The following is a 22,954-nucleotide window of genomic DNA, read 5'->3' as shown; positions in this document are numbered from 1 at the left end:
ATTGTCACAGAGTAGTCGACTAAACAATTATAATAATAACAACTTATCAGTACCTTACTGTCACAGAGTAGTCGACTAAACAATAATAATAATAACAACTTATCTGTACCTTACTGTCACAGACTAGTCTACTAAACAATAATAATAATAACAACTTATCAGTACCTTACTGTCACAGAGTAGTCGACTAAACAATAATAATGATAACAACTTATCTGTACTTTATTGTCACAGACTAGCCTATCAAACAATAATAACAACATATCTGTACCTTACTGTCACAGACTAGTCTACTAAACAATAATAATAATAACGACTTATTTCTACCTTACTGTCATAGACAAGCCTAGTAAACAATAGTTACAACTTATCTATACCTCACTGTCACAGACTAGATATGAAAATATAATGTAAAGGTGGTGATAAGAAAACAAAATGTTAAGATACTGATAAGAAAACAGAATGTTAAGACGGTGATAAGAAAAGAGAATGTTAAGGTGGTGATACGAAAAGAGAATGTTAAGATGGTGATAAGAAAACAGAATGTTAAGGTGGTTATAAGAAAACTGATTGTTAAGGTAGTGATAAGAAAGAGAATGTTAAGATGGTGATAAGAAGACAGAATGTTAAGATACTGATAAGAAAACAGAATGTTAAGATGGTGATAAGAAAACAGAATGTGAAAATGGTGATAAGAAAAGAGAATGTTAAGGTGGTGATAAGAAAAGAGAATGTTAAGACGGTAATAAGAAAAGAGAATGTTAAGGTGGCGATAAGAAAACAAAATGTTAAGATACTGATAAGAAAACAGAATGTTAAGGTGGTGATAAGAAAACAGAATGTTATGGTGGTGATACGAAAAGAGAATGTTAAGATGGTGATACGAAAAGAGAATGTTAAGTTTGTGATAAGAAAAGAGAATGTTAAGGTGGCGATAAGAAAACAAAATGTTAAGATACTGATAAGAAAACAGAATGTTAAGATGGTGATAAGAAAACAGAATGTTAAGATGGTGATAAGAAAACAGAATGTTAAGATGGTGATTAGAAAAGAGAATGTTAAAATGGTGATAAGAAAACAGAATGTTAAAATGGTGATAAGAAAATAAGAAAATGATAAGAAAGCAGAATGTTAAGATGGTGATAAGACCCTTGAGGGATGATAAAAGAAGTCTTGTGTGTGATAATTATGAAATGACTTGGTTATTAAAGTCTGCTGTTTCTTCCGTTTTTACTGATGAAGACTTCAACAGTTTTGCTTATCTTGAAGATTTGATAGATGAAAAAATGTGAACAAGATAGATGTATGAATTGTGAACTTGTTAAATTTGGGAACTTTAATGTTTGATAAGGCTATTGGGTTAATAATATTTTCCCGAGGGTAGTGAAATAGGCCATGGATTGGGTTTATGAGCCACTAGCTAAAAGTGTCTGCAAGTCCTTGAAAAGTGGAGAAGAACTGATAGATTGTAAATTAGGTATTGCAGTCACATCTTCAAGGGACATAAAATATGTTGTCCCAGTAATTATAGGCCTATTAGCTTTACATTAGTTGTGGGAAAATTTTGGAAAGTTTGATATAAGATGGTTTGAAAAGTTTAATATTTTATCAGATGGGGAACATGGTTTCCCTAATATTTTATCAGATGGGGAACATGGTTTCCCTAAGGGAAAATCTTACCGAAGAAATCTTTTGACATTCTTTGAAAATGTAACTGCATATGTAGACGAGGGTATGAATGTATATTTGGTGTATCTGGATATTGAGACAGTATTTGACAAGAAACCATATAGAAGACTTGTGAAGAAACTTTTCTCTGGGGAACAAATTAGCCAAATGGATGGAAGAATGACTTGAAGGATGATAGTTGAGGGTCATTACAAATGGAGTTCAGACAAAGTGGATTAATGTTGCAAGTGGTGAATCTCAGGAACGAAACCTTTCCTCAGATGAAATAATGGTAAATAAAGTACTTGAATGTACAGATGATATTAAGATCTTAGGTGTTACTGGCTACGAAGATGATGCTACTAGTTTACAAAAGGGTTTAGATCATTTAGTGATTTGGAATAGTAAATGGCTGATGGGTTGTAATCATAATAAATGTAAGACAATGCATGTGGGTTATCAGCATAATTTCGATAGAAATATCCTTAACATTAAAAAAAAAGAGAACTTGAGGTAACGGTTGATCAGCCATCCAAGCAGTTACTTTGTCTGTACTGCAAACAAAAGAGTTGTTCGCGTAATCTCAAAGAATTTATTCATTCTTTGCTTAGGTTTTAAATCCATCAGTGTAAAATAGAGAAGGATATTATGACATTGTTTGTTTGTTTGTTGAATTTTGTTCTCAGCTACTCGAGAGATATCTGTAATAACTAAAACAGATTTCGATTTGTCAACAATAACCACCGCCAACATCTGGGATACTCTTTACCAACAGAAGTGAGATTGACCATAATATTGTAACGTCCTCACTGCTGAAAGAATGAACAAGGTGGATGTTCTGTTTCAAGCTCATTACCCTAATTACGCGTCAAGCACCCTAATCACCAGGTCACATCAGGCCTAACTTGGGATATATATGAAGTCTCCAGGCTATAGCAGACTCAAATTATAATATATGCGAAGTTTCCAAACCACAGCAGGCCTAATTTTAAGATACGTATGAAGTCCGCTTCCTCAAATAAAGTAGTTTCACAGGACAGTCAAAAGAGTCAAAGACAAAAGCTATTCTAGCTCATGCCACTTGTTTAGGTTTTTACCGAGACATGAGTCGATGTGGTTTGTCCTTGGTTAACATACAATTACGTTTAAATTGTTTATTTTTTGAATTTCGCGCACAGCTACACGAGGGCTATCTGCCATAATTTAGTAGATGTAAGACTAGAGGGATGACAGCTAGTCATCACCACCCACCGCCAACTATTGGGCCACTCTTTTACCAACGAATTGTGTGATTGACTGTCGCATTATAACGCTCCAACAGCTGAAATGGCGAACATGTTTGGTGTGACGGGGATTCGAACCCGCGATTCTCAGGTTACGAGTCGAACGCTTTAACCAACCTGGCCATACTGAGCACATTTCATTAACCGAGGATTCACGCCATTAATTATATTATTAATATTCAATCAATATATTTTTACTAATATTTTAGGGTACTTCTGTGTAAATGTACTATAATTGTGAGGTAAAACGTGACTGAACTGTTCTGTCGATCGTAACATGTCCTCTTTACGGCAAGAAATTTTGTATCATCAGCATATTAACTGATGGATTTAGTCCTGCCATCTGACAGCCTTTAGTCATGAGCGTATCTGGCAACCAGTTAGTTTTCTAGGGTTGAAGGCACTTGATATTTCATCAAATACATCTCTCATCGTACCAAAACAACGTATTAGTTTTACGGTTGGAAAAATGAATTTATCTAACCCTCTTTATTAATAAATATGTATTTACGGAACAGTTATTGTATCAACTTGGTGATGTGACTGGTATAGACTCGTGAATTAAACGTTTAAAACTATGTAGTTTTAAACCTCAGTAAATAGGTTTCATGTACGAAGGTTAGGTGTCTTTATTTTTTATTAATTTCTATATTAAAACCAATTCACTTGTGTAATTTAAATGTCTGAGAATATAGTCCACACTTTGCTTTTGTACATGATTAATAAAACCCTAGTATGTTACTGAGTCTGTTATGTTTGAAAGGTTTCTTTGTTATCAAGCGGAAAGCTACACAATGGACTATCTATCATGCCCACACCGGGTATCGAAACTAGGTTTTTAACATTATAAGCCACAAAATTTACCGCTGAGCCACTAGAGGGCTGAATGAATGTGTGGTATAAAGTGCTCTAACTTGTGGTATAAAGTGCTCTAACTTGTGGTATAAAGTGCTCTAACTTGAGGTATAAAGTGCTCTAACTTGTGGTATAAAGTGCTCTAACTTGAGGTATAAAGTGCTCTAACTTGTGGTATAAAGTGCTCTAACTTCAGGTATAAAGTGCTCTAACTTGTGGTATAAAGTGTTCTAACTTGAGGTATAAAGTGCTCTAACTTGTGGTATAAAGTGCTCTAACTTGTGGTATAAAGCGCTCTAACTTGAGGTATAAAGTGCTCTAACTTGTGGTATAAAGTGTTCTAACTTGAGGTATAAAGTGCTCTAACTTGTGGTATAAAGTGCTCTAACTTGTGGTATAAAGCGCTCTAACTTGAGGTATAAAGTGCTCTAACTTGTGGTATAAAGTGTTCTAACTTGTGGTATAAAGTGTTCTAACTTGTGGTATAAAGTGCTCTAACTTGAATTAATATTTCTTTTTCATAAAAGATCAATTTCTTTTCTTTTACTACAGATTCAATAAAAGTCTTACTTTATACAGCTTTATACAGAAACATGGCGTCTGAAATTTCAAAATCATTTTTTTATTTGAAGTTGTTCTATTATTATTTTTGGTGTGTTAAAAGATAATCGAATCTTTATAAATGGTTTGAAAAACGAAATTAGAATAATATAATCTAGACATTCACAACTGTTTAAGTAATAACCTCATTAACAAAATGTGTTTTAATAAACTTTTCACCCTGTATTTCCTGAAGAATAAAGATGACTTATTCTAGGGTTAATTTAGTTTTGATAATTATATTGTCAAATATATCATCCAAATTTCTCTCAGACACATCTTATTGTACAATAATCATACAAGTAGAATTTATTTGACTTAGTCTTGGAATGACACTTTCTCTCTTAGAATTTCTCTCAGTTACAACTGATTGAATGATAACTTATTTCAGTCACAGCTTTTTAAACAATAACCATATTCGTTAGTTTCTCAATAAACAGCATTTTAACTACAACAGTCTTCGAGAAGATTAGTCCTAGAATTATTTAAAAACATAACATTGATTAAAATCGAACATATGGTAATACCGCTTTCAGAATACGAAAGACAACAGTCCTTTAGATGAATATCACACTTCACTGTCTAGCATATGGATATGCACTATATCTCTCAGACTAGCATATGGATATGCACTATATCTCTCAGACTAGTATATGGATATGCACTATATCTCTCAGACTAGTATATGGATATGCACTATATCTCTCAGACTAGTATATGGATATGCACTATATCTCTCAGACTAGAATTATGCACTATATCTCTCAGACTAGTATATCTTTCAGAATCGCATGTAGTTATTTACTTAAGGACAGATCGCTGTTTTTATATTTTTTCATATGATGACATGTATGTTTTCTTACAGCAGAGCCTTATTGGGTTATCTGCTGAGTCCGCCGAGAGGAATCAAACCCTTGATTCTAGCATTGTAAATCCGTAGACTTACTAGACGGGGGCACAGGATGATAATAGTATTAAAGAAAACGATCACTATTTTTAAACTTTCATAGGGTGATAACAGTTAAACAGCTGGCCCGGGCATGGCCAGGTGGTTAGGTCGCTCGACGCATAATCCGAGGGTGACGGGTTCGAATCCCGTCACACCAAACATGCTCGCTCTTTCATCTGTATGAGTGTTATAATTTGACGTCGATCCCACTATTCGTTGGTAAAAGAGTAGCCCAAGAGTTGGCGGTGGGTGGTGATGACAAGCTGCCTTCCCTCTAGTCTTACACTGATAAATTAGGGACGGCTAGCGCAGATAGCTCTCGAGTAGCTTTGTGCGGAATTCAAAAACAAGTTAATATGTAAACAGCTAAATAAGTAAGTGAAACAAAAATAACACGAAACTTTTGAAAGAGAAATTAAAATTTGTTTAAAGACATTTAAAGAACAAAACACCAATATTATTCATAAATCCTTACCTAGCTCATATTTCTCCATCAAAATACGTTACGTTTTATCTTAATAGTATTTTCAATCAACAGAGGGCGATACCAACTCTTGTTTTCAGAACATATGGCTTGCTAATCTAACAATATTGTTCTGCAAGATGACAATGGTACCGAAGCGCCCCCAACCGGATGCACGAAAGTGAATGACTTTCCAACAACACGCACCTAGTGAATAGGTTAAGCACGTTTGACCGGTGTGGTTTCTTTCATCTCCAAAGGGGTCTGACACCCCATTTCCTCCCCTTCTCTTATTATATTCAATGAATAACCGTGCCTGGTGTATAATAACACTGAACAGTGTACTTCTAATATTAAACCTAATTTGGATAGCAAAATGTATATATTCAAAGTAATGAAATATGCTATTATTAATCATAACACGACTAGTGTCAATGTCTCATTTTGCTTGTGAACGATATGTTCTATCTAATAATGTATACAAAGTTTTTCTTGTAATAATTTTCTTCTAATGGAACTCAGAAATACTAGTTATATAATTTTAAAGTCACTACAAGTGGAACCCCGCTAGTACAGCGGTAGGTCTACGGATCTACAACGCTAAAATCAGGGGTTCGATTTCCCTCGGTGAGCTCAGCAAATAGCCCGATGTGGCTTTGTTGTAAGAAAACACACACACTACAAGTAAGTGATTTCTCGTTTGTGTGTGTGATGTATTGAGATTTGTTTCATTTGTAAAATATACAAAAGTAATGTTATCAAGCTGGTGAATTATGTAGTATCCAAGCTGTTTAAAGTAATACAATTCATTATCGTTCAACAACTGTTCACTTGTTTTAAATTGAAAGACAAGATATAGTGCATTACAAGCACCTGTGAACTGTTTCTCGAGCTGTCTGACGGGAAGTAGAAAACACACAGAACACTTTCTAACAAGCACCTTGAACTGTTTCTCGAGCTGTCTGACGGGAAGTAGAAAACACACAGAACACTTTCTAACAAGCACCCGTGAACTGTTTCTCGAGCTGTCTGACGGGAAGTAGAAAACACACAGAACACTTTCTAACAAGCACCTGCGAACTGTTTCTCGAGCTGTCTGACGGGAAGTAGAAAACACACAGAACACTTTCTAACAAGCACCTGTGAACTGTTTCTCGAGCTGTCTGACGGGAAGTAGAAAACACACAGAACACTTTCTAACAAGCACCTTGAACTGTTTCTCGAGCTGTCTGACGGGAAGTAGAAAACACACAGAACACTTTCTAACAAGCACCTTGAACTGTTTCTCGAGCTGTCTGACGGGAGAAAACACACAGTAGAAAACACACAGAACACTTTCTAACAAGCACCCGTGAACTGTTTCTCGAGCTGTCTGACGGGAAGTAGAAAACACACAGAACACTTTCTAACAAGCACCTGCGAACTGTTTCTCGAGCTGTCTGACGGGAAGTAGAAAACACACAGAACACTTTCTAACAAGCACCTGTGAACTGTTTCTCGAGCTGTCTGACGGGAAGTAGAAAACACACAGAACACTTTCTAACAAGCACCTTGAACTGTTTCTCGAGCTGTCTGACGGGAAGTAGAAAACACACAGAACACTTTCTAACAAGCACCTGTGAACTGTTTCTCGAGCTGTCTGACGGGAAGTAGAAAACACACAGAACACTTTCTAACAAGCACCTTGAACTGTTTCTCGAGCTGTCTGACGGGAAGTAGAAAACACACAGAACACTTTCTAACAAGCACCTGTGAACTGTTTCTCGAGCTGTCTGACGGAAGTAGAAAACACACAGAACACTTTCTAACAAGCACCTGTGAACTGTTTCTCGAGCTGTCTGACGGGAAGTAGAAAACACACAGAACACTTTCTAACAAGCACCTGTGAACTGTTTCTCGAGCTGTCTGACGGGAAGTAGAAAACACACAGAACACTTTCTAACAAGCACCTGTGAACTGTTTCTCGAGCTGTCTGACGGGAAGTAGAAAACACACAGAACACTTTCTAACAAGCACCTGTGAACTGTTTCTCGAGCTGTCTGACGGGAAGTAGAAAACACACAGAACACTTTCTAACAAGCACCTGTGAACTGTTTCTCGAGCTGTCTGACGGGAAGTAGAAAACACACAGAACACTTTCTAACAAGCACCTGTGAACTGTTTCTCGAGCTGTCTGACGGGAAGTAGAAAACACACAGAACACTTTCTAACAAGCACCTGTGAACTGTTTCTCGAGCTGTCTGACGGGAAGTAGAAAACACACAGAACACTTTCTAACAAGCACCTGTGAACTGTTTCTCGAGCTGTCTGACGGGAAGTAGAAAACACACAGAACACTTTCTAACAAGCACCTGTGAACTGTTTCTCGAGCTGTCTGACGGGAAGTAGAAAACACACAGAACACTTTCTAACAAGCACCTGTGAACTGTTTCTCGAGCTGTCTGACGGGAAGTAGAAAACACACAGAACACTTTCTAACAAGCACCTGTGAACTGTTTCTCGAGCTGTCTGACGGGAAGTAGAAAACACACAGAACACTTTCTAACAAGCACCTGTGAACTGTTTCTCGAGCTGTCTGACGGAAGTAGAAAACACACAGAACACTTTCTAACAAGCACCTGTGAACTGTTTCTCGAGCTGTCTGACGGGAAGTAGAAAACACACAGAACACTTTCTAACAAGCACCTGTGAACTGTTTCTCGAGCTGTCTGACGGGAAGTAGAAAACACACAGAACACTTTCTAACAAGCACCTGTGAACTGTTTCTCGAGCTGTCTGACGGGAAGTAGAAAACACACAGAACACTTTCTAACAAGCACCTGTGAACTGTTTCTCGAGCTGTCTGACGGGAAGTAGAAAACACACAGAACACTTTCTAACAAGCACCTGTGAACTGTTTCTCGAGCTGTCTGACGGGAAGTAGAAAACACACAGAACACTTTCTAACAAGCACCTGTGAACTGTTTCTCGAGCTGTCTGACGGGAAGTAGAAAACACACAGAACACTTTCTAACAAGCACCTTGAACTGTTTCTCGAGCTGTCTGACGGGAAGTAGAAAACACACAGAACACTTTCTAACAAGCACCTGTGAACTGTTTCTCGAGCTGTCTGACGGGAAGTAGAAAACACACAGAACACTTTCTAACAAGCACCTGTGAACTGTTTCTCGAGCTGTCTGACGGAAGTAGAAAACACACAGAACACTTTCTAACAAGCACCTGTGAACTGTTTCTCGAGCTGTCTGACGGAAGTAGAAAACACACAGAACACTTTCTAACAAGCACCTGTGAACTGTTTCTCGAGCTGTCTGACGGGAAGTAGAAAACACACAGAACACTTTCTAACAAGCACCTGTGAACTGTTTCTCGAGCTGTCTGACGGGAAGTAGAAAACACACAGAACACTTTCTAACAAGCACCTGTGAACTGTTTCTCGAGCTGTCTGACGGGAAGTAGAAAACACACAGAACACTTTCTAACAAGCACCTGTGAACTGTTTCTCGAGCTGTCTGACGGGAAGTAGAAAACACACAGAACACTTTCTAACAAGCACCTGTGAACTGTTTCTCGAGCTGTCTGACGGGAAGTAGAAAACACACAGAACACTTTCTAACAAGCACCTGTGAACTGTTTCTCGAGCTGTCTGACGGGAAGTAGAAAACACACAGAACACTTTCTAACAAGCACCTGTGAACTGTTTCTCGAGCTGTCTGACGGGAAGTAGAAAACACACAGAACACTTTCTAACAAGCACCTGTGAACTGTTTCTCGAGCTGTCTGACGGGAAGTAGAAAACACACAGAACACTTTCTAACAAGCACCTGTGAACTGTTTCTCGAGCTGTCTGACGGGAAGTAGAAAACACACAGAACACTTTCTAACAAGCACCTGCGAACTGTTTCTCGAGCTGTCTGACGGAAGTAGAAAACACACAGAACACTTTCTAACAAGCACCTGTGAACTGTTTCTCGAGCTGTCTGACGGGAAGTAGAAAACACACAGAACACTTTCTAACAAGCACCTGTGAACTGTTTCTCGAGCTGTCTGACGGGAAGTAGAAAACACACAGAACACTTTCTAACAAGCACCTGTGAACTGTTTCTCGAGCTGTCTGACGGGAAGTAGAAAACACACAGAACACTTTCTAACAAGCACCTGTGAACTGTTTCTCGAGCTGTCTGACGGGAAGTAGAAAACACACAGAACACTTTCTAACAAGCACCTGTGAACTGTTTCTCGAGCTGTCTGACGGGAAGTAGAAAACACACAGAACACTTTCTAACAAGCACCTGTGAACTGTTTCTCGAGCTGTCTGACGGGAAGTAGAAAACACACAGAACACTTTCTAACAAGCACCTGCGAACTGTTTCTCGAGCTGTCTGACGGGAAGTAGAAAACACACAGAACACTTTCTAACAAGCACCTGTGAACTGTTTCTCGAGCTGTCTGACGGGAAGTAGAAAACACACAGAACACTTTCTAACAAGCACCTGTGAACTGTTTCTCGAGCTGTCTGACGGGAAGTAGAAAACACACAGAACACTTTCTAACAAGCACCTGTGAACTGTTTCTCGAGCTGTCTGACGGGAAGTAGAAAACACACAGAACACTTTCTAACAAGCACCTGTGAACTGTTTCTCGAGCTGTCTGACGGGAAGTAGAAAACACACAGAACACTTTCTAACAAGCACCTGTGAACTGTTTCTCGAGCTGTCTGACGGGAAGTAGAAAACACACAGAACACTTTCTAACAAGCACCTTGAACTGTTTCTCGAGCTGTCTGACGGGAAGTAGAAAACACACAGAACACTTTCTAACAAGCACCTGCGAACTGTTTCTCGAGCTGTCTGACGGAAGTAGAAAACACACAGAACACTTTCTAACAAGCACCTGTGAACTGTTTCTCGAGCTGTCTGACGGAAGTAGAAAACACACAGAACACTTTCTAACAAGCACCTGTGAACTGTTTCTCGAGCTGTCTGACGGGAAGTAGAAAACACACAGAACACTTTCTAACAAGCACCTGTGAACTGTTTCTCGAGCTGTCTGACGGGAAGTAGAAAACACACAGAACACTTTCTAACAAGCACCTGTGAACTGTTTCTCGAGCTGTCTGACGGGAAGTAGAAAACACACAGAACACTTTCTAACAAGCACCTGTGAACTGTTTCTCGAGCTGTCTGACGGGAAGTAGAAAACACACAGAACACTTTCTAACAAGCACCTGTGAACTGTTTCTCGAGCTGTCTGACGGGAAGTAGAAAACACACAGAACACTTTCTAACAAGCACCTGCGAACTGTTTCTCGAGCTGTCTGACGGGAAGTAGAAAACACACAGAACACTTTCTAACAAGCACCTTGAACTGTTTCTCGAGCTGTCTGACGGGAAGTAGAAAACACACAGAACACTTTCTAAATAGTAAAGGCGTGGAACCAGCTAAAAGAAACATGTTAATAAAGCTTCACCCGACACCATAAGTACAAAGAAAGTCCACGAGGAAACTTATATCTGTTGGTTTTTCACTCCGCTTGAATGATAACGTCTGTCTATCTGTTGGGAATGGAAACCATAAAGATTGTACTTACGTAAAGAAGCAAACACAACGAGTTGAAAATAAATATTAATTACGAACGTTATTTTGGGTGTTCAACAAAACGCAGACGTTAAATGTCTGCTTGAATTATTAACACGGTTTTTCGAACTTGTAAGTGCAACAGAGGACGTGTCAACCGCACAGCCGACGACGCCTTTCGTAGATACCAGAGCTCATCAGACCGTCTGGTAAATAATGAATATATAAGTAGTCAAGGCGCTACTTGTATTCTCGGTTTCCACAAATAACGGGTGTACATTAATTAAGTGAATCCTAACTGTCCTCAACTGTACTGAATTCATTTACAAGTCAGATACTTATGTTAATGATTAATAACACATTATTATTTATTTTAATAACACAAAATCACATATCTATTTTAATAACATAAAATTACATACCTATTTTAATAACGCAAAATTACATATCTATTTTAATAACATAAAATTACATACCTATTTTAATAACGCACATTTATGTAATTTTAATAACGCACATTTATATGTCTATTTTATTAATGCAAAATTACATATCTATTTTAACAACGCAAAACTGTATATCTATTTTAATAACACATAATTATTTTTCTGTCTTATTTTCAGCCTGTAAATATCTAAGCATATGTTATCGTGCCTAAAAGATTGAAGTGTGTCATAATGATATTGATTTTTCACACCACTAGCAGTTGATTTGTAGAACTATTAAGACTATATTCAATGAGTAATTAATCTGCACCACACAACTTTCTAAGAAGTTTACGTGAAGTGATTACCAGACCAATGAGTACCACGAGATGGCGCTATGCTCATAAGTAATAAGTAATTTTTAATATTGGTGGTGACGTAAGTTTGGTTGCTTGTTTTTTTAATTTCGCGAAAGCTACACGAGGGCTATCTGCGTTAGTCGTCTCTAATTCAGAAGTGTAAGGCTAGAGGAAAGGAAGCTAGTCATCACCACCAACCCGGGAATATTCTTTAACCAACGAATAGTGGAACTGATCGTTACATTATAGCGTCCCCACGGGTGAAAGGGCAAATATGTTTGGTGTGACAGGGATTAGAAAAGACGACGCACGGATTACGAGTCGAACGCCCTAACCACCTGGCTAGCTGGGCTTTGGGAACGTAAGCAGCTTTTCTAATAAAGAAAGCGATAGAAATATTTATATATAAATATATATATATATTTATATTCATATATAACTTGACATTATTCTTGGATTTCGTGAACAATTTAATATTGTGTTTCCATAAAACAGAATAATATAATCGTAGTATAATAACTGTTCAAAACTCGACTGAAAACTGTTGACAGTCAGTTTTTATCTTTACTAAAAAGCAGCCGAACTGTATCACGCACATTTTCTGTTCTCAGATTAATTATTATTCACAATATTCAGACAGGTGTTAATAACACCAACGTAGGACTAATGTAAAAAGTAAAAACTTTCTTATGTACGAGTAAAATAATTACATTCACATGATCAAAACAAAAAATTGTTTTGTTGTTAAGTACAAAATATATAAGGTATTGTCCGCGTTCCGTCCACACGCATTCTAAGCACGTGTACTTGCTTGTGAGCCAGGAAGGGTAGCTCGTGAAACATAGTATATATATAAGGTATTGTCCGCGTTCCGTCTACACGCATTCTAAGCACGTGTACTTGCTTGTGAGCCAGGAAGGGTAGCTCGTGAAACATAGTATATATATATATACTGTTCGACTGTGAAAAATAAGTGTTCTACATTTTCTTTTTGCATGGTCTATTAGGTTTTAGTTGTACATTATCCTGAAAAGTGTGATATTCCTAGAACTAGGGTTATACACGTTACACATCGTCCCGAAAAGTGTGACAAACTTATAGTCAGAGTTCAAGACACTTCTGTTTACTTCATCTTTATGAGGATTCTCCATATGAAACAAAACATAACCTCAAAAGAAATGTATAAGTGTATGTATGATCCATTTCGTTTCGAAGGTACCTTGGGTTCTGTAGGTTTACTTTACGTAGGAGAAAAAACAAATTACCCGGATGTCCATAGAGATACACGAGAGAAACGTTTCTCTCTTTCAGTCGACATATAATTAAGATGTATGTCTGGTGACATTGTTCATATGTCAATACTTTCTTAGTCAAAAACTGTGATTCACAGAAAGGGAAAGAAACGATAAATGATGAAGGTACAACACAGCATTCTGAACCAGAATATTATATGATGAAGATAGAACACAGCATCCTGAACCGGAATATTATATAATGAAGGTACAACACGGCATCCTGAACCGGAATATTATATGATGAAGATAGAACACGGCATCCTGAACCAGAATATTATATGATGAAGGTACAACACGGCATCCTGAACCGGAATATTATATGATGAAGGTACAACACGGCATCCTGAACCAGAATATTATATGATGAAGATACAAAACGGCATCCTGAACCAGAATATTATATGATGAAGATACAACACGGCATCCTGAACCAGAATATTATATGATGAAGGTACAACACGGCATCCTGAACCAGAATATTATATGATGAAGATAGAACACGGCATCCTGAACCGGAATATTATATAATGAAGGTACAACACGGCATCCTGAACCGGAATATTATATGATGAAGGTACAACACGGCATCCTGAACCGGAATGTTCTTCACATACTGTGTTTGGTAAAACTGGTTAATAAAGCGTGCCCAATCTTGTTCTTGGGCGGTTGATTCTCATCCAGCAAGAGAACCATGGTGACATATTTTATTACCACTTGCGCTACGTTTCAATCTTCACCCAACCCACCGCCTCTTATCAGTTTAGCAATGTGGTCGTTATTGTTACAATGTCTCTTTCTACGCCGACGTAACTACGAATGATGGATTCCAACTAGATAAAAAAAAAGTAAAATGCTGCCGCAAGAGAGCGTTATCAGCACGTGTACGCAACCCAAAGGACAGTACTTGACCATTATAGGCCACCCAGCAGGCACGCGCCGTGACTCAAGCACGCATTTAAAAACCCTGTATTTCTGCACTTGTACTTTTTGTTTAGTTTCTTAGAAGATTAAATGTGTGCATGTTGAGGAGTGGGGAGATATAAAGCAGGGCTGTAGGATTTTTAAAAATCCACCTTGCTCATGTTTATAAAAAGATATGATATACGCATGTGTGTAGTTTTATCAATGTCGGACACATTTTGGGTTAATGTTTTTCTTAATTTTATCTTATCTTCAAAACAACAATCAATATCAGACCATATTTCCAACATAACAGTCCATATTTCACACACACCATGTCACCAAAATAGCCATCTACATTTCACTTCCATCATGTCTCCAAAATAACAGTCCATATTTCACTTTCACCATGTGTCCAAAACAACTGTCCATATTTCACTTCCACCATGTTTAAAAAATAACAGTCCATATTTCACACACACCATGTCTCCAAAATCACAGTCAATATATTACCTACATCATGTTTCCAAAATAACAGTCCATATTTTTCCCACACCATATCTCCAAAATAACTGTCCATATTTCACTTCCACCATGTTTCAAAAATAACAGTCCATATTTCACACACACCATGTCTCCAAAATCACAGTCAATATATTACCTACATCATGTTTCCAAAATAACAGTCCATATTTTACCCACACCATATCTCCAAAATAACTGTCCACATTTCACTTCCACCATGTTTCAAAAATAACTGTCCATATTTCATCTACACCATGTCTCCAATATAACAGACAATATTTTACCCACACCATGTCTCCAAAATAATTGTCCATATTTCATTTCCATCATGTTTCCCAAATAGCCTTCCATATTTCACTTCCACTATGTCTCCAAAATTGCTGCCAATATTTCACCTCCACCATGTCTCCACAATTACTGTCCATATTTCACTTCCATCATGTCTACAAAATACCAGTCCATATTTCAAACACACCATATCTCCAAAATAATAGTCCATATTTCACTTCCACCATGTCTAAAAAAAACTGTCCATATTTCATTTCCACCATGTTTCCCAAATAGCCGACGATATTTCACTTCCATCATGTCTCCAAAATAACTGTCCATTATTTCATTTCCATTGTGTCTCCAAAACAACTGTCCATATTTCACTTCTACCATATTTACAAAATAACAGTAAATATCTCATCTACACCATATCTCTAGAATTACTGTCCACATTTCACTTACATCATGTCTCCAAAATAACTGTCCATATTGTACCCACACCATGTCGTTGTTGTTTGTTGTTGTTGTTGTTTTTGGAATTTCGCACAAAGCTACTCGAGGGCTATCTGTGCTAGCCGTCCCTAATTTAGCAGTGTAAGACTAGAGGGAAGGCAACTAGTCATCACCACCCACCGCCAACTCTTGGGCTACTCTTTACCAACGAAAAGTGGGATTGACTGTCACATTATACGCCCCCACGGCTGGGAGGGCGAGCATGTTTAGCGCGACACGGGCGCGAACCCGCGACCCTCGGATTACGAGTCGCACGCCTTACGCGCTTGGCCATGCCGGGCCCCCACACCATGTCACCAAAATAGCATTCCATATTTCACTTCCACCATGTCTCCAAAATAACAGTCCATATTTCACTTCCACTATGTGTCCAAAACAACTGTCCACATTTCACTTGCATCATGTCTCCAAAATAACAGTCCATATTTCACTTCCACCATGTCTCCACAATAACAATCCCTATTTTTCTTCTACCATGTCTCCCAAATAACAGTTCCTATTTCACTTCCACCATGTCTCCAAAAAACTGGCCATATATCACTTCCAACATGTCTTCACAATAACTGTCCATATTTCACTTCCACTATGTCTCCAAAATAACTATCCATATTTCACCAACACCATGCCTCCAAAGTAGCCGTCCATATTTCACTTCCACCATGTATCCAAAATAACTGTCCATATTTCATCTACACCATGTCTTCAAAATAACAGTCAATATATTACCTACATCATGTCCCCAAAATAACAGTCCATATGTTACCCACACCACGACTCCAAAATAACCGTCCACATTTCATTAAAACCATGTTTCCAAAATAACAATCTATATATAATCTACACCATGTCTCCAAAATAACCATCCATATTTCACTTCCACCATGTGTCCAAAATTACTGTCCACATTTCACTTCCATCATGTCTACAAAATAACTACATATTTCACTTCCACCATGTCTCCACAATAACTGTCCATATTTCACTTCCATCATGTCTCCAAAATAACTGTCCATATTTCACTTCCATCATGTCTCCAAAATAACTGTCCATATTTCACTTCCATGATGTCTCCAAAGTAACTGTACATATTTCACTTCCATCATGTCTCCAAAGTAACTGTACATATGTCACTTCCATCGTGTCTCCAAAATAAATAACCCAATTCCATCACATCTTCTGTCATATCTCATACAATACTCGTCAATATTCTAAACCATCAGACACACTTTCATAAATAATCATCTTTATATCTCTACCTTATATTCATGTAATGTCCATCTCTACTTTTATATCCATGCACTGTCCATCTCTATTTTTATATCCATGTACTGTCCTTCTCTACCTTTATATCTATGTACTGTCCTTCTCTACCTTTATATCTATGTACTGTCCTTCTCTAGCTTTATATCCATGTACTGTCCATCTCTACCTTTATATCCATGTGCTCTCCATCTCGACCTTTATATGTATCTGTGTTCCATCAATATCTCTATCATGTCTCCGCTTCTGTTTGAAGCTTTACAGTTTTGTTTGTAAAGCAGAATAGATTAGCAATTATTCCGAGGGCTTATAACGCTAAAAATTGAGTTTCGATACTCGCGATAAGTAAAGAACATGTAGCATACGCTTTACGTATATCATATAGCTTTTAAAGCTTTACCACGTATATATTGGATACGTATAGTTTGTGAAGCCTTACCAAGTAATACCAGACATTAATAACTTTTAAAGCTTTACCACGTACATACTGGATAGTGACATTTTTAAAAGTTTTACCACGTACTAATGGACACTAATAGTTTTTACAGCTTTAACATATATAATCTGAATAACATTTTGAACAGTTAATGCCATATCATACCTTGGATGACCAGATAACTTTGTCCACACACAATTCTAATTTTAATATTCTTATTTTAGTGACATTCTGTTCTCTGGTTCTCATTCTGCTTTGTCGATAAGAGGTTAAGACATTCTAATTTGTTTTGTTCTTTCGTTATATTGTGTGGTTACAATATTGTATTGTGTTCAGAGACGATTTTTTACTGTGTGTGTGTTTTGCTTATAGCAAAGTCATATCGGGCTATTTACTGTGTCCATCCAGGTGGAATCGAAACCCGTGATTTTAGCATTGTAAATGTGTAGACTTACCGCTGTCCCAGCGGGGGACAACATTTTAGTGTTGGTGTGTCTTTGTTGCTACAAACTATTAAAAGTTACCCTTTAGAGCAGTCTTCAGTTTTAAATGAGGCCTAAAGCTATCTAAGCTTAATTAATCTCTTTGGCTTTCGAACAAAAAATTCTTTGAAAAATTAAATAACTGTGGAAAGAGAATCTTCACATTAATTCCACTTTTATGATTGGTTACGTTACATATTGTCAACAGTTAGGGGTCGTTGACCCAGCTGTTTTGCTTATACATCCAATAAAGTGTTGTTCAGGTTGAAAATACTAGACATTTAAAAACTTATGTGTACCTCTTTTGTTTAATCTTATATTTCTCCCTGAAGCAAAATGTCGGATCCGAATTTTAAGCGTAAGTAGACCGTACACGAGGGAGATTTAGCCACAGAAGATAAAAAAAAACAAACAAACATTAATGAATAACACAGGAAATGTTGAACAATTATTTCTCTTTGTATTTATATATAAATTGTTTACTCCTAACTCCACGGATAAATATTGGTAAAGTGACTCTGTTTTTCAACTTACTGAAAAGGAAAATACAAAATACATCACTTGCACTGTTTTAATTTGTAACAAAAACTATCAGCTTTTGAGCTGTTAATAATTTTTTGACAGTTATTATCTCATCACTGGATTTTCCTCACTTTGTGAAATATACCTTCATATCTTTTATTCCTCACGAAGACAGTTGTATTATCATTCTATGTTTGTATTACGTATTTCTCTTCGTTTTACCAAAAGTAAACTGAAAATATATAATGTCAAAAAACCATAAATATTATTTATGCTTAACTATAATGTCCAGGTGCTCTCATGTGACGAATCGTGATTTTACGTCTGCTGCCCTTTAGGCTTCTTTATCGGAGGTTATTGTATTCGTACCGAAGGCTTTATCGAGTTTCTTTTCTTAAGAAAAAGGTAAGTTAGAGATGAATTATATATTCTTAACCATAATACCCTAATTAACGGTAACATTATTTTTTACTGCAAAGCTGTAATTCAGGTTTACATAATTCTCGGATGTATGGTCTAATACTATTAAGACTAATAGTGAGAAAGAACATTAAGTTAATACTTACCTTAACATGAACATTAGGCCTAAGGCAGTTCTGTCTTCCATATTTAAACTAATGCGTAAAGCATATATGAATGTGAAGGAAATAGGCCTGAACTAATAAAACAACATATAGTATAAATGAAGGGTGGAAACTACTATAAACTTTCTATTTTAAGCAATGTAACAAGAGATATTCATGACAGAATGTCATAAGCTGAGAAATTTAAAGTATGTGGGAAAATACATGCTACACCAAAATCTGAACTTTTCTATTCTGAAAGACTGTTTACAACAGTGAAACATAGGTTACTTGTTACTAGCATTAAGGTATTTTTAAGTATGGTGCAGCGAATTATCCGCGTAGTTAAAAAAAAAAGAAAGAAAGAAAAATAAATATGATATTTACTTTAGAGCTGAAATAGTCCAAATTGTTCCACACGCTATTAGTATTATTAGACATTACAAATGTACATGCCTTTTCTTCAAATACCCTAAGTTTAGCATCATCGAATTCAAAGTTATTGAACTTTTATACGAATATACATTTAATTATTTTAGAAATAAGCGTAATGTGTAACTGATATAGCGACAGGCTACATTATTTACTAGGGATAGTACGAAGCACAAAATAGTCCATATATACATAATACAGGAAATTATTTGTTTTCTACTCAATAGACTCTCTGTGATATACCCACCACAGATATTGAAAGGTGATTTTTAGTACACGAGCCTCCAGACTTACCACTAAGGCACTGGGGAATATAGTAAATCATGAATCAACTTTCTATCGTGAATGACATTTTTATCAAATTAATTAGTGCATTTTAATAAAAACAAAGTAGTAGTTTGTTGAAAATTTAGAGCACATAACATGTTATATATTTCTTCCCCACCAATAGCGTTGAACATCATCAACATAAATACGCTAAACAAAAAGATGGATAACAGACAATAAAATCAAAATGGCGTGAAATGACTTCCAGGTGTTTTTTGTTAAAATAATAGGCCAAGTAAAAAAAATATTAAAAATCATGGATTAGAAAAAAGTAACATCTCTGTTATACAAATTATTTCTGAATGAAATTCTCAAGCCATACATTTCATTATAATTTTAGCTGTATGAAAGCCAGAAGAGAAAAAATGGGAATTTATGAAATTGGTGGAAAGAATAATTATGCGATCCTTGTCCTTCAAGAATCATTTTGTTAAGCCTATTATTTCCCTTCTTAGATATATCAAGCATCACTTTGTTAAGCCTAATATTTCTCTTAAAAATTTTCAAGCATCTTTTTGTTAGGCCTAATCTTTCCCTTCTCATAGATTTAAAAGCATCATTTTCTTAAGCCTAATATTTACCTTCTCATAGATTTTAAACATCACTTCATTGGGCCTAATATTTCCATTTCCAAAATTTAACATTATTAATGCTTAAAGCTCGTTTTTTGGGGTGGTCAAGACGATGAATTTTTGTTTCCCCTAAAACACTAATAAAATAAGGGTCAAGGGAAAATGTTACTCAACAAACGTCCAAATACAGAATTTTTGAAGCTCAGTAAATTGTATACTGTTATTAACTATGTTTCACTCTTAATTAATGTGTCAATATGAAGTTTGGTGTTACTTTGTCAACATATTGCTCCTTTTAATTGTATTTGTGTACTCTTTGAGTAAATTGGGTCACCATTTCACTCTTAATTAATGTGTCAATGTGAAGTTTGGGGTTACTTTATTTAATTATTTTTGTGTACTCTTGAGTAAGTTGGGTCATCATTTCACTCTTAATTCATGTGTCAATGTGAAGTTTGGGGTTACTTTGTCAACATATTGCTCCTTTTAATTGTATTTGTGTACTCTTGAGTAAATTGGGTCATCATTTCACTCTTAATTAATGTGTCAATGTGAAGTTTGGGGGTACTTTGTCAACATATTGCTCCTTTTAATTGTATTTGTGTACTCTTGAGTAAATTGGGTCATCATTTCACTCTTAATTAATGTGTCAATGTGCCGTTTGGGGTAACTTTGTCAACATATTGCTATTTTTAATTGCTTTTGTGTACTCTTGAGTAAATTGGGTCATCATTTCACTCTTAATTAATGTGTCAATATGAAGTTTGGGGTTACTTTGTCAACATATTGCTCCTTTTAATTGTTTTTGTGTACTCTTGAGTAAATTGGGTCATCATTTCACTCTTAATTAATGTGTCAATGTGAAGTTTGGGGTTACTTTGTCAACATATTGCTCTTTTTTAATTGTATTTGTGTACTCTTGAGTAAGTTGGGTCATCATTTCACTCTTAATTAATGTGTCAATGTGACGTTTGGGGTAACTTTGTCAGCATATTGCTCTTTTTAATTGTATTTGTGTACTCTTGAGTAAGTTGGGTCATCATTTCACTCTTAATTAATGTGTCAATGTGAAGTTTGGGGTTACTTTGTCAACATATTGCTCTTTTTTAATTGTATTTGTGTACTCTTGAGTAAGTTGGGTCATCATTTTACTCTTAATTAATGTGTCAATGTGAAGTTTGGGGTTGCTTTGTCAACATATTGCTCCTTTTAATTGTTTTTGTGTACTCTTGAGTAAGTTGGGTCATCATTTCACTCTTAATTCATGTGTCAATGTGAAGTTTGGGGTTACTTTGTCAACATATTGCTCCTTTTAATTGTATTTGTGTACTCTTGAGTAAATTGGGTCATCATTTCACTCTTAATTAATGTGTCAATGTGAAGTTTGGGGTTACTTTGTCAGCATATTGCTCTTTTTAATTGTTTTTGTGTACTCTTTGAGTAAATTGGGTCACCATTTCACTCTTAATTAATGTGTCAATGTGAAGTTTGGGGTTACTTTATTTAATTATTTTTGTGTACTCTTGAGTAAATTGGGTCATCATTTCACTCTTAATTAATGTGTCAATGTGAAGTTTGGGGTTACTTTGTCAACATATTGCTCTTTTTTAATTGTATTTGTGTACTCTTGAGTAAGTTGGGTCATCATTTCACTCTTAATTAATGTGTCAATGTGACGTTTGGGGTAACTTTGTCAGCATATTGCTCTTTTTAATTGTATTTGTGTACTCTTGAGTAAGTTGGGTCATCATTTCACTCTTAATTAATGTGTCAATGTGAAGTTTGGGGTTACTTTGTCAGCATATTGCTCTTTTTAATTGTTTTTGTGTACTCTTGAGTAAATTGGGTCATCATTTCACTCTTAATTCATGGGTCAATGTGCCGTTTGGGGTAACTTTGTCAACATATTGCTCCTTTTAATTTTTTTTGTGTACTCTTGAGTAAATTGGGTCATCATTTCACTCTTAATTAATGTGTCAATGTGAAGTTTGAGTTACTTTGTCAACATATTGCTTCTTTTAATTGTATTTGTGTACTTTTGAGTAAGTTGGGTCGTCATTTCACTCTTAATTAATGTGTCAATGTGCAGTTTTAATAAATTAGGTTGTCATTTTACTCACAATTGCCGTAATAATGTAAAGTTTGCTATTATTAATTTGTAATCTGTGTAAATTGGGTCATCACTCTTAATTACTGTTTATTGTTGAATTTGAGGTGCTAAGTAATCCATTCACATACTTTACGGAACGAACTCTGGTTTGGGCCTGCTCACGAGACACTTAGTGCAATAGACTATGAGAACTTTGACAGAAAGTTTATTTTGATCATGTTTGGAGTGCCAGACGTAAAGCAGCGTGAAAACCACGTGTTGATGGACTGTAGGATCAACTGCCTAACGCGAGTTTGCCTTTTGACCCTCCGCCAGACTGTGTTGTGCGTTATCCTTGGGACCTTAATGCTATCAGTTGATAAAAACAAGCACATTTCTAGAACAAGTGGGTCCAGAACGTTCCACATGGGCTTAGTAATATGAAGGGTTCCAGCTGGGCATAGCTATGATATTTCACTCTTGTGTGCCGAGAAACATTTTCGTGCCAGTCTGTACAGCCGTGCACCACCTACGTAACTTGAGCCGTACCAGACTCTATGAGAAGTCTCGTGTCATGCACGTGGAAATTCTA

Source organism: Tachypleus tridentatus, chromosome 3, assembly GCF_004210375.1.
Source record: "Tachypleus tridentatus isolate NWPU-2018 chromosome 3, ASM421037v1, whole genome shotgun sequence".
Classification (NCBI taxonomy): Eukaryota; Metazoa; Arthropoda; class Merostomata; order Xiphosura; family Limulidae; genus Tachypleus; species Tachypleus tridentatus.
This window is presented reverse-complemented; position numbering follows the sequence as displayed.